Source organism: Pelmatolapia mariae, linkage group LG15 (genome assembly GCF_036321145.2).
Source record: "Pelmatolapia mariae isolate MD_Pm_ZW linkage group LG15, Pm_UMD_F_2, whole genome shotgun sequence".
Classification (NCBI taxonomy): Eukaryota; Metazoa; Chordata; class Actinopteri; order Cichliformes; family Cichlidae; genus Pelmatolapia; species Pelmatolapia mariae.
The window spans coordinates 25,110,346-25,126,303 of NC_086240.1; the positions used below are offsets into that span (position 1 = coordinate 25,110,346).

Here is a 15,958-nt window from a genome sequence, read left to right on the forward strand (position 1 = left end):
GTTCACTGGATAATAATCTAATAGCTTATTAATTAAATGCATTCTGATCGGATGCTCATGACGACAACAAAACCTTCTTATGAACTTCCTAATTAATAACCTGCCTTTGTACCCTGGACTGGGGGTATTTATTTGCACCCTCAGGGTTGGTTCCCTACAGAGGCCGGTGTTGAACCTCTGGTAAGAACTCTGCACGTTAATGTGACGGCACAGAAACGGACCCTTTAAAAAAGGAAAAATTAGGCCCAGGGGCTTTTACAGGTTTCTTTTTTTATTATTCATTCATACATGTGGAAATGACATTTGTGAGGCACTTTTCTAGCCTTGCTCACCTCACAACTCTTTATCTTTTTAACATCTTTGGCCAATTTAGAATCACAAAGACCTCCAGAAGATTCAAAGTCCAGGACCTTCTTGTGTGCAAACCTCTGCTGCTGATATGCAAGACGAAAAAGAAGGAAGCTTGTAAGGATATATATTGATTTTAATGAAACAATAAAGTTAATATTTTATATCATAATATTTCTTTTTTCTATTTTTTGCCAAACAGCTGCACAAATATTATTGCTTGAGAACTTCTATGTGCCTTTTGAGGACCTTAAGAAGAAACACATGGTTACTTTGGGGTCCAGTAATTGGTCCTAAGGGAAACATAAACGTGTACTGTACCTGTCGGGAATGCACTGATTGTGTTAGCGCCTTTAACAGCAATTTTATTCACCCAGTTTTTTTGGAAAACTTTCAACTGCACACCGGTTCTTTGTTATTTGTAGTTTGTAGCAGATGATAATCAGGAAGCACAGGAGGTTTCATACCAATGAAGAACTGGGTTTGCTGTCCAGATTTGATGTGTCAGCAGGCTAATTTGCTTTATCTTCCTGTGGATTTGACCCTTGTGTGGAAATGCACTGAAGGAACCTTAAATCTGGGAAAGTTTCTGAAACTTTAATTTTAGTTAATATCTCAGTAAAGACACGAGTGATAAATGTTAAAGATGCCCTGATTTTGCTTCAGAGCTTCCAATCCCCCCAAAATTTTCCCCAGCAGGGAAATCAGGTGGTTCTTATTCAAGAGTTTCAGTGATGTAATTTCCCACGGCTGTACTAACACTTTTTTCAAAATTAAGCAACTTTAATTTGCACACTGGGTTCGACATGAATATGTACAATAAGCTCAGCATAGGCGCCTGCACAGCTAGCAGACTGAAGATAAGCCAGGACAGATTTTCCTATATAATCCACTGATGGTTGGGTTGGATGATGAAGTCTAAAAGTAATCCAGGTTTCATGTGAAGCTGTCGCATAATCTAAATTAGTCAATTTTAGCATGTATTTTATGTTATTGTATGACGTTTTTTGCATTCTTGCCTGCTGTTAAAAGTAAACAACGAAAATGCAGCATTAAGTTACTTTAAGTGTTAAAAATGTAACTACTTTTTTATTTTTACTGTAGACGTCAATAATCTCTTAAGGATTTAAGCAATTACCTTAATTTTATGGAGATTCTTCCCATGCTGGGAAAAGCAGATTATTCAAACATGTCAAACTGAAAATAGAGATGTTAAAGGTTCCAAAAGGTCAACGCAGACTTCACTTCAGCTCTGCATAAATCATTACAGGAAAATTAGGTAGGAATAAACAGCATTACATACAGTGGTCTCAGCCCAGATTATCATATTCTACAGAGGTATCCTATACACTCACCATACAGAACAATACAGGCTTCATGGCACCCAGTAGGAACATTACATAAATATTACAGGGATGTTACGGAGCCCCGGGTCTGTTCACTCACACCTCTAAGCAATAAAAGTGAAATCATAAACGAGCACGATAATGAGCATAAACATAATCAAAGAGGTGGCATAAGGTCACCACAGGCTGAGCGGCTCAAACAGCTCACTGTGGCGCTGCGATGGGAATATCACAGGAATATTAAAGTCAGTACAACGCGTGACAAAAGGCACAGTGAGGCAAAGAGCCACGGCACCATAGAAACAGCGCACAACATGACAAACATGTGCAAAATATCATGGGAACAACAAGCATGACTGACTCACTACAGGGAGATTACAGAGGTGCCACAGTCAGACAATGTCCCCGCGAAGGCGCACGGAGAGCGGCACAGACACACTCCACAGCCTCGCGCTCTTACGGGAATAATAAGAGGACTGTCAACACAACTGAGCTGTGAAACAACGCGAGCGTGACACTATAGGAAAATTACAGCAGTGTGCTCAACGTAACCGGAGCCGCAGAAAGAGCGAGAATGAGAGAAACCTCAGAGAAGGAAAACATACTGAAATGGCGAAGATGGAGACTCCTCTATCTCTTCTTCCTCCTCTCCTCTTCCTCTCAGGTCTGAAAGTCTGCAGCCTTCTTCCCTCGCTCTCACTCTCTCTCTTTCTCTCTAAAGGTCTCTCTACCACTGTCTCTCTCTTTTGTCGCTGTGATATCTGGCCATGCCTTCACAGGAGGGGGAGGAGGGGGTGGAAGAGGAGGAGGGGGAGGAGGAGAAGGGGGGGCCAGACAGACAGAGAGGAGGGAGAAGAGGATGATGATGTTGATGAAGATGGTGGAGGGAGAATCAGACACTGCAGCAGAGAGCGAAGAAGAAGAAGACGGCGCCTTTACCTCTCTCTCTCTCTCTCTCTCTCTCTCTCTCTCACCTTCTTCCTGATCCTCTTTTCTTTATTTCTCGAGGACGCGCACGCAAGCCCAGCGACGCTCCCGATGATGTGTGCACGCGCGCGTGCAGGCTCCAAGGATAGCGATGCATTCACCACCACCGCTCCACCTCCTCATCCCTCCTTCTCATTCGCTTTTTTTCTGAATTAATTTCAAGCCTGTAGACTCTGAGAGCGTGTGTGTGTGTGTTGTTTTTGCACCCTGCAGACACACACACACACACACAGACAAAAGTCTCTCCATAGGCGTTGAAATGTGTCAGTGTGTAATTCCCTTTGTTCAGCTCTGTGTGAACAAAGAGGTTAGACTCTCTTCATTAGTAGTAGCTGCTGGAGTAGGCCACTACTCACACTGCAGTTTTATTTTGAGAGTAAAATGTTCATTAACACAACTTTTGGGGTGTCACATTGTGAAAGTGTCCTTTTCTCCTTCTCCAGCTTTTATTTGGTACAGATGTGTTGCAGCTTTTCCAGAGGATGAGCGCTCAGACTGTCCAGTGGAACTGCTTCCCTGGTGCATCAAAGAGGCAAAAAGACAAGCATCGCTGGACAAGTGTCATTTTAGAGGATGGCTGCTGAAATAAATGACCTATAACTCATCTAAAGTAGATGTTGTGGGATATCGGCTTTTTGTTTTGCCTCTACTTGCCTTGCAGTTGCAAGACTCTGTGGTTGTTGCCAGTGATGGGAATAATGGCGTTACAAGTAACGGCGTTACTAACGGCGTTACTTTTTTCAGTAACGAGTAATCTAACTAATTACTATTTCTATCGTTACAACGCCGTTACCGTTACTAAGAAGAAAATGCGGTGCGGTCGCGTTACTATTTTTCAACAAACAGACGGTTGAAGCTGTGTTCAGCTTACCGCACCTTATATCAGTTCCACGGAAGTAGCTGTAAGTAATCTGAGCGCTACAGCTTTAAGCAGCTGCGTGCGCTCCTGCGGACGGCAATCACTTTCTGCCCGACGATCACTTTTTGGCACAACACCTGGAGCTAAGGGGGCAAAACAATCGCATGAGTGCTGCTGTTTGACTGAGAAAGAATAAAGTAGTCGTGGTAAGCCAATCACATGACCACTTAAAGACAAAGCAACAAGGTGATATATACCAGTTTATAAATTGTGTTGATAGGCCACGTAAAACCACAGTCATGATAAACAATATATAAGCGGCGTTTTTTCCTTAATAGTTTCTTCATGTTTAACGTCTAAGGACAGCGCTAGCAAGCACTCTCTGCTTATGACCAAAAAAACCCCAAAAGAAAACAACAAAAACCCTGCCTTTTGGTCTTGGTGGAAAAATGCACCATGCCGACCAATCAAAAACTATATGGCAACATGACATTTGGTTGTTTAGGAAGAGGGGGAAGTTTTAGGAGTGACGGTGAGAGAGAGAGAGAGAGAGGGAGAGAGAAAGACAGCAGAAACAGAGAGAGAGCGAGTTTTGAGATGTGAGAGATTTGTGACATTTAACGTGTTTGGAGTGTGTAGTTAATGTGTTGTCTTTTGTAGTTAGTGTGTAGTGTTGTGGATAGTTTTGTGTTGTGTGTCAGAACAATGAGGTGACTAACGTCTCCAGGTAGAGAACAGGAGTGATACACCTGCTGCTGTCAGACCTGCAGGTATCAGGCTGTGATGTTCTCCTTTATAGTGGACAGAAATTATTTTTTTGGAGTGGCACAAATAATTTGTGTGGCATCTTATTGAAGAACAGCTGATTGTTCTTTAAATAGTTTGAAATGGTTATTTAAAAAAAGGGTAAAAGTAAACTTGTGCATAGGATTTTAAAATTGACAATTTATATTTGCATTTAAAGTTATGAAATATGATTCATTAAACATGTTTGTGGTTGTTACAGTAAAGAATATAACTTTTTCTACTCGGATTTTGTTTTTTGTCTGATTTTAGATCAATTGTGTTAATACAGTATGTCAAAATGAAAAAGCATTTGACAAATTCAGACACGCAAGGTTGTGCTGAAAAGAATGATACCAAACAAGGCAAAGTAAATAGTTTTTAAAGGTGAAATGTAGAGGAAACATCAAAAGTAGTTAAAAATGGGCAATTATACCCTGGACCCCAGAGGGTTTTTTTTTTTTTTTTAAAGTAACGCAATAGTTGCTTTTCAAGTAATTAATTACTTTTAGAATATTGTAACTCAGTTACTAACTCAGTTACTTTTTTGAAGAAGTAACTAGTAGCTGTAATTAATTACTTTTTCAAAGTAACTTGCCCAACACTGGTTGTTGCATGGACTTAATTCCTTAGTCACCAATTATCCACACCTGACATGGCATGCTGGCTTGGCTTGGGAGGAGCACCTCTTTTTACAGCTGTTGCTCATCATGTTTCTGCTGAAGACATCTAGTGATGTACATTTTTTTAAGGCTCTCTCTATATATACATTTATAATTGAGAAGAGTATAAATGCATTTATGTAAGCACAAAGTTGAGCAGGCTTGCATTAAAACTTGTATATGTGGTTTCTGGATATTCTGCAGTACAGGGGAATTATGCTTGCTGGAAAATAAGTGGGAAATAGCAAGAGACAAATCTGGAGGATTTAATATTTAACGTATTTTCTTCTGTATTTTGGCAACAGTTTGTAAAATATTCATGATTTTTATTTTATTAAAATGTGTTTCTGGACACAATTTTCATCAGATTGGTCTCATATGTCAAAAAAACCCCAAAACAAACAAAGTGTCCATGTACACACTGATATGCACATTTTTCATTTTTGAAAGGCAGTCAGAGCCACATTTGGAGGCTGAAGGGGGCATTTCACTGCCAGCACCAGAGTACCAGTTTGAATCCTACATGCATCCTCTACTTACCTGCATGATTTCAAATGCATTAAACCTCTTATCTTATAAAAATTACTGGACTCAAATAAAATGACTGACAACTCATTTTCATCCCATCTGAGAAGTAAAAGTAGAAACAAACGTACTGCAAACACAAAATTTACATCATATGGAAACAGATTTCATTCTAACTCATCCTTTGAATGCATCTGGGCTGATATGAAGGGTGGGGGTGGATTGCGACAGCCTCTCTAAACTCTAGTTTTAAGGATATTTGGATGAATCATTCATTACACTAAAAGTTCGGAAAATACATTCATGTTTGGTATGAACATTTAGCTTAATTGTTCATTTCTCCTTTCCTTAGTTGTTTCATAGGTTTGAATTTATAGATTAAACATTTGGATTAGGAATTAGCACTAGATGTTTCTGTAAAACTGCAATCTCTGTAAAAGGAACAAAAGGACATTATTTATTTATTATTGGTAAAATAATCAATGCTGTATTTGTGAAAACTAAAATCAACTTTAGATGAACTACAGCCAGCTTTGGAGCAATAGGCTTCCTGGGCAGTGGAATAACAGGAATTAGGAATAATCAGGTTTGGTAATGCTCACTGTGGCCAGTGTGAGTCACATGATGAACGATGGAAATTGTAATGCTGTTTGGGCACTGGGCTATGCTGAAAATGTTGCACAGCCCTGTGCTACCTTGTGGCAGAAGAGTGAAACAGTAGCAGAATATCGAAAACAGTAGCAGAATTAGAGCTTATAAACCTTAAATGCCCCCATTAGACCCCATTAGCTCAGAGCTGCATGGTAGAATTTGAACATGACTTTTTTATGAAGTTTAAGACACCAAAAACATCTTGTTGATCTCTCCTTGAGCTGTCAGTCATTTCAGTTTGCTTTCCTCGCCTCCACAGACATCACGAGGAGAGAGAAGCTTGCTCAGTGCTAGACACTACTAGACACTTGGGCTATTTCCTGGAAGCAGTACCACACCAATCCACCTCATCTTTTCATTCCCCCACCCCTTTAAAGTTCCCTCCTTCCCTCCCATTTTTTAAACTTTCACTTCCATCCATCGCCACGCTGTCTTTTCCCCACCTTTCCCCTGATCCACCGCTTTGTCTTTTAACTGAATCATTGTATTTCTCTCCATCGCTGCGTGTCCTCCTGCACATCTCTGTTATCCCTTCTTCTTCCCTCTCTCGTCTCTCTGCTCTGACAGCAGACCAGAGTGAACTGAGGACAGAGATGGAGGGAGAGAGGCTGGAAGAGAGAGCTTGGTTTGAACAGGCTGACCTAGTTAGACTCTCCTTTCAATAAAACATTGAGCCTGAGAAAAGAAACACACAGGTCTCTCTCTCCCTCACTCTCTCTCTCTCTCAGTGTCTGTCTCTGCTTCCTCAGCTCTCTCTACCTTGACTTCTTTTGGAGAGTTCAGTTTTGGATTCAAGGTTTAGTTCTGGAAACTTGAGAAACAGTTCCTGCGATGCTTGTTAAAGATGTCAGTCTGACTAAATATTAAAACTTACAGTGGCCTTGAAATTTCCAAGAACTGCAATTTATGAGAGAACACAAAGTAAAAACAGTGGCAAACCAGAAAGAAAACATCTTTTCACCTGTGTGGCATTTACTAAAAATCCTGCACAGAGGAGAAAATAAGACAGCTGTTTCCAGGGGAAACTAGGAAGTGCCTGGACACGACTGGGATACGTCTGTTGTTGCCATGGTTTGTGACTTATGAAGTTACTGGAGCCAACAGTTTATGTTGCTGCAGAGTTTCAGTGTTTGCTGGACTTGTTTTGTTGTATCGGTCAGTTATTGCTGCAGAAATCTGCTATTTGCCAAATTTTTACTTCTCGACCAGCTCTCCACATATGGGCACTTACAGGCCAGCTGCCCTGCATCATAACCTCCATGTCCCCCCAGTACTGCCTCCTCTTCTCTCCATTTGCTTGCCAAATTCTAATTGGTAGAGAAGCAGTTTAAGTGTATATTTTATGATTTTTATTGCTACAATGATGGATGCTGATATTAAACATGTCAGAGATTAAGTGTGTACAAATAATTCCTATGAGCCAGAAGCAGTTTTCTTTTCTTTAATTAGATCTGTGTGATGTCAGTGAGAGCTAATATATTATTATAATATGTGAGCATTGAAGCCCAACCCACCTCCTAATCAAACCTTCTGTTTATCAGAGGGAGCCAATCACAAGAAAGCTGGCTTAAAGCATCTTTTCAAGCCCCATTTCAAATGCCACACCCTACTCACCACAATTTGTAATCAGTGGGTAGTTCGGTTTAGTTTTACTCCATATGTTTCCTCTGAGCATCCACATCCCTATGGCCCACCCAGCAGTTGAGAGCTACTGGCTAAAAGAAGAGGAGATAAATCCCTTGAGTTGGACATAAGATCAACTGCCCAGCCCCAGTATTATGAACATAATCATTCATTTGGATTGGGAATTATGCGAAACTACTATGTTATTAGAAATAAGCTTAAGGAAGCTCATTTAGGAAAATGGATCAATGCTGTTAAAGCCAAAGCCTGAAAACCACCTACTGAATATTGTGTTAGGGTTAGGTGCTCCCTCTGGGCCGTTGGAGAATGGGTACAGTACCTCTAAGGGTGTCATGTGCTGATGGCATGAGGATGTTGCCAAACGCTTCTATGAGTCATGGAGATGGATAGACATGTTGTGGTGTATTCCAAGTGGATGGATGTTTGATTAGATTAGGATCAGGGGAGCTTGGAGCCTGGGTCAAAGTCATTGGGTCTCTGTAATATTCCAGCATGGGGCCCGCAGGCTATGATTAGTAAGCACCTCTGCACTGACATTCACTGTAACATCAGATGATCAATTTCTGCAACTTCATCAAACCATGGCTTTAATGTTGGGGTCGATAATCTACTATTTCCATCTATCCATCCATCCAAACTTTTCAAACTTAGCTATCTTCAGGGAGTTCTGGGTCTATCTGGGGTGGTCTCTTTTCAATTGGGCTTTTCCTGAAAGCTTTCCAAAGAAGGCACTGAAGAGGAACCCCAATCAGAAACTACAACCACCTCAGCTGGATGCAAAGGAGCAGCATCTTTACCCCCAGCTCCCTCCAAATATCAGAGAGTCTCTAAACTCAGCCACCCCACAGAGGAAACTCATTGACCTCATTCTTCCACCCTGAGCTCACGATGAGATGAGGGTTAGAACATAGCTCCTTTGGTAAATTTTAGGATTCACTTCCCGACCCATCACAACAGTCCAGTGCAACACACACATTACTGTAGTTCCAGATCCTGGAACAAGATCCCGCGATACTCGAACTCTGCTTTGGGCAGTAATCTGGAATGTCATATAAGCTCTGATAAAAGTTAGAAAATCAACAAAGAGTGGCTGCCAAAAATGTCTTTTTACACATGTGAGGTAAGGTACATAGAGGCACAGGAAGATAGCCCACTGTGAGTGAAAGCAGCAGCCAGCAGAAGAAAAGGGTTTTTTTCTCCTGTTGCAGATTTATCCTAATCAGAGAGCAGGTGGAGTCCTTAATGTTGGCTTGTTGTAGATGATGAGGACTCACGTTTGTTAATCTGTGAGACTTTATCCTTTAAATTAGACTAGAACATTTATAGTGCCTTAATTATTTAGTCATCTAATTTAAATCTAAGCTGTTGTGTCACTGATTCGAACTAATGCAGCTGCTTTTAAGAAAGTCTGTTTAATGCTGCTACTGCTGCGGTTCATAATCAGAACAATTCTGAAATTTGCATAAGGTTAGCTTTAACTTTTCTATTTGTAATGAGTTTTGTATTTTATAATCTGTAACGTTTCTTGACATCTCTCATATATTATGGAGGTCAGGTTTCTATTTAGTTCAAAACTTTAGCTGCAAAAAGCATCAGGGCAGCGCTTCTGCTCGAGCAGCTCATCAAGAGAGCACAGCGTCTCTCTGCAGAGCAGCACATTCAGCTCCTTTATTTCAAATCTTTACATAAAAAAGAAACACGGGGCCACATGAAAAGACATATGAAAGGCTTTAAAAGACTGAAATTAAATTATTGTAAAAGTGGAGAAAAACTGAAAGTGCTGTAAGTGGTGTCTCAAAACCTTCTCCACATCGCCAGGAACAATAGTTTGGGCTCTTTTATGACCCAGAGATGTATCATCTGCTCCTGTAAAATCCTCAGATCAGCTTAGATCCTCATAAGCATGATTAACCTTCTTTTCTTTCTGCAAAGTTTTCTTAAAAGAGAAAAGTTCCCTCTGTTTTTCTATGTAGTCCTAATGCATCACCAACAGCATCAGCGGGAACTGAGTCGCGCCAGGTGCTCCACCTCGGCTTCTTAAATGATATTTCTGAATTATTCCAACATTACCATTGATACACAATGCCATTGTTAAGGTTATCATCAAGTATTGTTAGACGTCTTCCAGAGAACATCATCCTGCTTTTAAAAAAAATCGCTTTGGGAACAAAATAAAAACCTGCTGTTCCAAACTTTAATCAAACACAGATGGTAATGTTTTCAGAAAATGTTTAAACAAAAGTTTTCCAGCTCTGCTTCATGTATTCTGAGGTTATCCATCGATCTTACCTTCCTTAGCATCGTGTTTATCTCTGAAAATTTCTGCTGTTTCAGTTGTTGCTGTGGGTACAAGTCTGTAAATGCATTTTAACTCTGGGCTCTGAGGGTAGGTTATGACTATTAGATGAAATATTCTGCTGTTGATGACTTAGGCAATGCCATCTTTCCTCCAACAACTTGCTGGCCACTTTATTAGATGCACCTTGATAGCAGTGGGTTGGACCCCCTTAGAGTTGATTGAATTCTTCTTGGCTCAGATTCAACAAGGTGATAGAAACGTTCCTGAGAGACTTTGCTCCACGTTGGCATGAGAGCATCACACAGTTGCCGCAGATGTGTCTCATTCCACCACATCCCAAAGCTGCTCTATTGGACTGAGATATGATGACTGTGGAGACCATTTGAATACAGTGAAGTCATTTTCATATTCAAGAAGCCAATTTGAGATGATGTGAGATTTGTGAAATGGAGCATTATCGTGTTCAGAGCAGCCATCGGAAAACTGGTAGACTGCAGCCACATAATGATGGATGTGGTCAGCAACAAAACTCAGGTAGGCTGTCTCATTTGAACAATGCTGCCAAGAGAATACCACCATGTTGAAGCGGTCTGGCCATTCTCCTTTAACCTCTGACATCAATAGGGCCAGAGGACTGCCGCTCATTTGATATTTTTCATCTTTCAGAGATGATTGTGTGAGAAAATCCCAGGAGATCTGGAATTTCTGAAATACTCAGACCTATCTCGGCCACATTCACAGTTGTCTTCTCGTTCTTCCTAATTCTTATTGAACTTCAAGCAGGTCGTCTTGACCATGTCTACATGTCCAAGTGATCTGAGTTGCTGTCATGTGACTGGCTGATTAAATAAGTGCATTAACAAGCAGCTAAACATTTGAGCAGTGTATCTAATAAAGTGACCAGTGACTGAATTTTGGAGAGAGGAAACATGCTCTGTCATTCTCGCAAAGACATCCCAACAATATTTGTTAACAGTGCAGACAGTTGTCCTGAGTTATTTGCCCAAATGTGCTTAAATTTTTGGGCAAACAACTGACAATGAGAAAAGGGTCTTTGTTTTGTGCACAAGTAACAAACTGTGAAGGATTTCACACATTGTTTAGAGAGTTGAGACAAAGCAGCCAAGAGAAACTGTAAACTGAAAGTCTTCATTAGGATGTCTGAAAAAATAAAGCACCAAAAATGAAGGAGAGGCTGCAAAAATCCAGCAGGAAAACAAAAAAGCTGCTTGACCATCGACTCCTCCAGTGCATTTTCACAATGAAATATGCAAGAATGAAGCCATCCAAAAAAGTTACCTAACAGGGGTTTAATTCACTCAACCTGAGGAACTTCTGCACCAAAAAACTTTTCCATTTACAAATTCTGGATTTAATTCAATATATTGACTAAACCTTGGGATTTTCTTCATTTAAGTGCTGAAACCCCAAAAAGTTTCCCTCGAAGTCCTTTTTCCAAGTTCCTCTCTTCCTCTAATAGTCTCAAGAATGACCTCGATGCCAGCTGCTTTCACATAATCAGGGTTATGTAACATAATGTCTGGCTGTGAAATATTCCTCATTATGAACACTTACAGAATATTTATGTTCCCTCTAACCTTCATGCCCACAGACAAGCTTTTACTGGTCTGCACATTTTTAATTAAAAAAAAAAAAGTTGTGTTTTGTTGACTTTAGGCAAAGAAAAAACAACTTGAAATAAGCAGAGGCTCGAAAATATTTCTGTTTAAAAAGAAACTCAGTGTAAATACAACAGAGTGAGTGAGGGTCCCGTTTTTTTATATTGCTTTTTTATTGATTTTTGCAGTTATTTGACTACCAAGTGTTATTTTTACTCTTAAAGTGAATTCTGGAAGATTTCAGCCCCTTTCTCTTTTCACAAACTTTATTATGTTGTTGAAGGAGAAAAATAAATGCTATCTAGAATGAAACACTCTCCAAATTGTCAAGACCCTGGACTTTATCAAAAGATGGACATATCCTCTGGTTCTATAAAGTGAACCAATGTTGAGGTAGCAGAAATAGGCATGATTTCTAATGGTCAGCAGGGGGCGACTCCTCTGATTGTCCAGATTTCTAAAAGTGCATGGGAAAATAATACTTCTGTTCCCTTGACTTATGACCTCACTAACAACTTTCCTGATGAGTTTATGATCCCAATTGCTAGCTGCAAGCCTCACTGACAGCATCACAGCTTTAATTATCTAAATAATTAATAAAAAGACAACTTTCAGAGTTAAAATGATCCAATTTTTGTCTCATGAGTGCCTCAGCTACAAACAAACAAACAAACAAACAAACAAACAGCAGGTTTTCAGGAGACGATTCCACAATTTCTGAACCCAAATGCTAGTGCTCCTTAAATTCAAGTCTCCAAGGTCTACTGTAATGTACTAATGCACCAAAACATTTCTTGCTCACCATCCACCATGCAGTCAGAGTAATTGTCTAAAGGCACTTTCACACCTATAATCCGTTTACTGTGGTCCAAATCAGCTGACGAGTTTGTGAACCTGTCGTTTTTATTCCTCTGGTTTGTTTTCTTTACTCACAGAACAAAACCCAGGTGAATTCAAACCACGTGAGAATGTTCAGTCCACTAATTGACCAGATGTGTCTGAGCTGAGATCAACAAGTAAATGCAGGAAGAAGTGTTTGTGTTCTGGATTATTGGAGAACATGAAGAATATACGTTAATTTCACAGCTAGCTGTTAGCCCATTAGTTCACCTTTGCACATCACTGAATATGTGGCTACGGGAAAGTGTTTAGCTCAAACTTGAAACATACACCTGGTAGTTGGGTCGGTCTGATCACGTTCACACCATAAACCAGGCATGTAAAACTCATTTTAGGTCATGGCCCACATGCAGCCCACTTTGATCTTAAGTGGGCCGGACCAGTGAAACTGGTCTTTATCAGTAGGGAAAGCTTCAAAAGTTTAAATATCGTTAAAAGTCCAAAATCTATGTCGTCCTTTACATTTTCCAAAGCTCTGCAGTGAGATTGGAGTCTTTGCATAGCTAATTTTGGTCCCCAGGCCTTTTGTTTGACACCTCTTTCACAAACAAACCACAGTGGAGTTCATTTGGAACTGGACTTAGACCACCCCAAAGTCTCTGAGTTTAGTTGTTTGGGTCCAATTGCGAAACAAACTAAGTGCACCAACCGAACACCGCAGGTGTAAAAACACCCTAAATATAGCAACTGTGCTGGAAACAGTCCCCAGGTGGATGAGAAGGTGACACTTCAGGGGGCAAATGTCCTGTGACATTTGGCAGCGTTTACAGCTGCTGCCAAAGAGGCTTCTATCACATGCTCGAGCAAGGTACTGGTGTAAATATAAAACATTTCAGGTTTTTATTTGTAATACTTTCACTTGATCTTTATGAATTGTAAATGAAGTTTCTAACACCAACACAAAGTGCAAAAAGTTAAGGCGTCTGAATACTGTCTGAATCAATAATATGAAAATTTACAGTAAAACAGAAGAAGGTGACCTTGTCCTCTGGTATCGGCTGCCGCGCACTTTCTCTTCATATAACTCTGACAATAAAAGCAGGCAGGATTTTTACTCTGATAGATCACACAAACTTGAGCAAGTTTCAGACCTCTGCAGATGGGTTTGTCTGAAAGCAGACACACACACCTTCGCACACACTCACACACACACACACACACACACAGATCCATCATCCTCACACTGATCTAAGCTGGTTAATCAGATTTCTGTCGTTCCTACCTGTTTGGATCTGTACCAAGACACACGCTGTCGACTCCTCTGGATGAATTCAGGCACACACTCCCTCCCTCCTCTCCCTCTCTATAGGTCTGCAGTGTGTAGGTGTGCAGCAGTGTGTAATAGGTTTTTCAGTGCAGCTCTGCAGCCTGAAGCTTCCACTGGGCTCAGTGGGAGAAAGTCAATTACAGCAGGGCTGAGCCTGGCCTGCGGGGGGGCGTATGGGAGGAAGATAAGAACATAAAGATGGCTGCCGACGAGCGCTCCCCCAGCTGCACGCATGGGCGGCGAGCGCTGCACTTTGCCCTGCTGCATCTTTCCAGACGCAGAGCCAGAAAGCTGCAGCACAGCCTCTGAGGAAGGCAGGAGAGGAAGTGGGGTGACTCTTAAACTTTAATATTTCACATCCATATGGTTACACGAGTCATTTATTGATTAGCTGTATCGATCCATATGCCCAATCATTAATTTTGTGCCTTGTAAAATTGCACTTTATTCACAGAGTTTAATAATATATAGTGATTCACTGCATCTTGATGCTTGTTTGCTAAGTTTTGTTTATCATTTACATCAGTAATGATAACTTCACTGTTGAAATCAAGGTGACATTGCTACAACAGAAACAGCCTGCTCAATATGCATCCTGCTCAAGTCAAAGTACAAAAGTATCATCTAAAAAATACAATATTAAAAGTATAAGCATTCATTCTGCAGCTGAGAAACTGTCACCAATTTGTGACATGCATCACTTTTTACTGCTTAAGTTTAGACTATGTGCAAATGCATTCCCCCGCAGCACGTCAGAATATAGATCGGAGGTGTTTTCAGGTCGTTAGCGGGTAAGAAAAAAAGGAAACATTTTCATTTTTTGCAAGTCTCTCTTATCCCAGGCATATCTCTTTGTGAAATACTATTAATTATTCATCTTTTCAAACAGTTATAGAAATGAAACCATGTGAGAATTTTAGCAGGGAAATGTTTCTGTGATTAAACTGCTAACCACTCAAATAGAGCTGAAACATGACCAGAAGCCCCAAATACTCACTAAAATTAACAGAATCAGCTTAACTGGTCCAAACAGCATTGGGTGTATGTGCTTGAAATTAACAACAGGAGCATAAAGGACACAGGCAAGGAAAAGCAAAGAAAATATCAAAAAAAAAAAATGGAAGTTTAAATACGGAAGACAACATAGAAAACAGAAAAACATGAATGTAGAAACAAAACAAACTATTTTAATTAAATCAGAACAGAAACCAGAACTCAACAAATACCATAAAAGAACCTGGGACAGTGCCATTGTTCTCAACACAGTGCTCCTAATGTGGCCTTTGGCAGGTTTTTGTTGTTGCTCACTTTTGAGATCAGCGATAATAAAGGGGGGTAACTCCTGCGTTACAATGTGAGGAGAATGGGCTTCTGACCAAACATCACCATCTGACGAGCTGCGAGTGAGAATGTGTTGACTGTACCGCCTGCTGGAGAGGAGGAGTTGAAAAAGGCTGTGTGCAAGCAGGGTGTGAGGGATCTGTGAAAATATTCCCTACCTGCTTCCTGTTTCCTGAAGAGTGGAAGCCCTGGATGTTGGAAAGAGAAGCACCAGATTTTATTGATTCATTTATTTATTTATTTTTTTTACTGTTCACCGCAGTGTGTTCCTGTTTTTATATATATATTTTTGTGGCTTCTCCCCAGCAGACTAGGATAGATGTCCACAGAACCCATTCACTAACAAATCATATCTAGATTTGAAGAAAATACATTCTACGATGTGTCTTTTGAGGATGGATTTGTGCAGTTATGCACAAAGGTTGAAATAAAAGCTGTCCAGTCAACTATATCTAGTAGCCTATCTTTTAACCTGCATATCTCCAATGCAGTGCATATCTTTGGTATAAAGAGTTCTACAGACACATTCAGGATTAAGCAACTGTAAAGTCATAGAAGGTTAATTTAAAAGAAGGTGGACAATCAGATATTAAACTGTGGTCTGACAAAACCAGAAGCTGAACTCGATGTGAAAATTAATAAATAAATCCTCATTCTGACTGCAGCCCACCTCCCGCAACTCGGAGGCTTTGTTGTTTGTTGCCATGTTTGTTCGGAGCAACCAAAG

General features: G+C 40.4%; 1 protein-coding gene across 5 annotated transcripts in view; it reads right to left on the reverse strand.

Moving 5' to 3' along the window:
- The window catches only part of myt1la (myelin transcription factor 1-like, a), a 90,628-nt gene extending 88,108 nt beyond the window's left edge, over window positions 1–2,520 (reverse strand). For 4 of the 5 annotated variants that reach the window (XM_063494529.1, XM_063494526.1, XM_063494527.1 and 1 more), the window contains exon 1: window positions 2,300–2,520. The gene's annotated coding sequence lies outside the window, so the exon portion shown is untranslated. Of the gene's footprint in view, window positions 1–2,059; window positions 2,138–2,299 lie in introns of those variants that run through there. The other variant, XM_063494525.1, reaches the window with a different exon arrangement.
- Window positions 2,521–15,958: the final 13,438 nt, after the last annotated feature.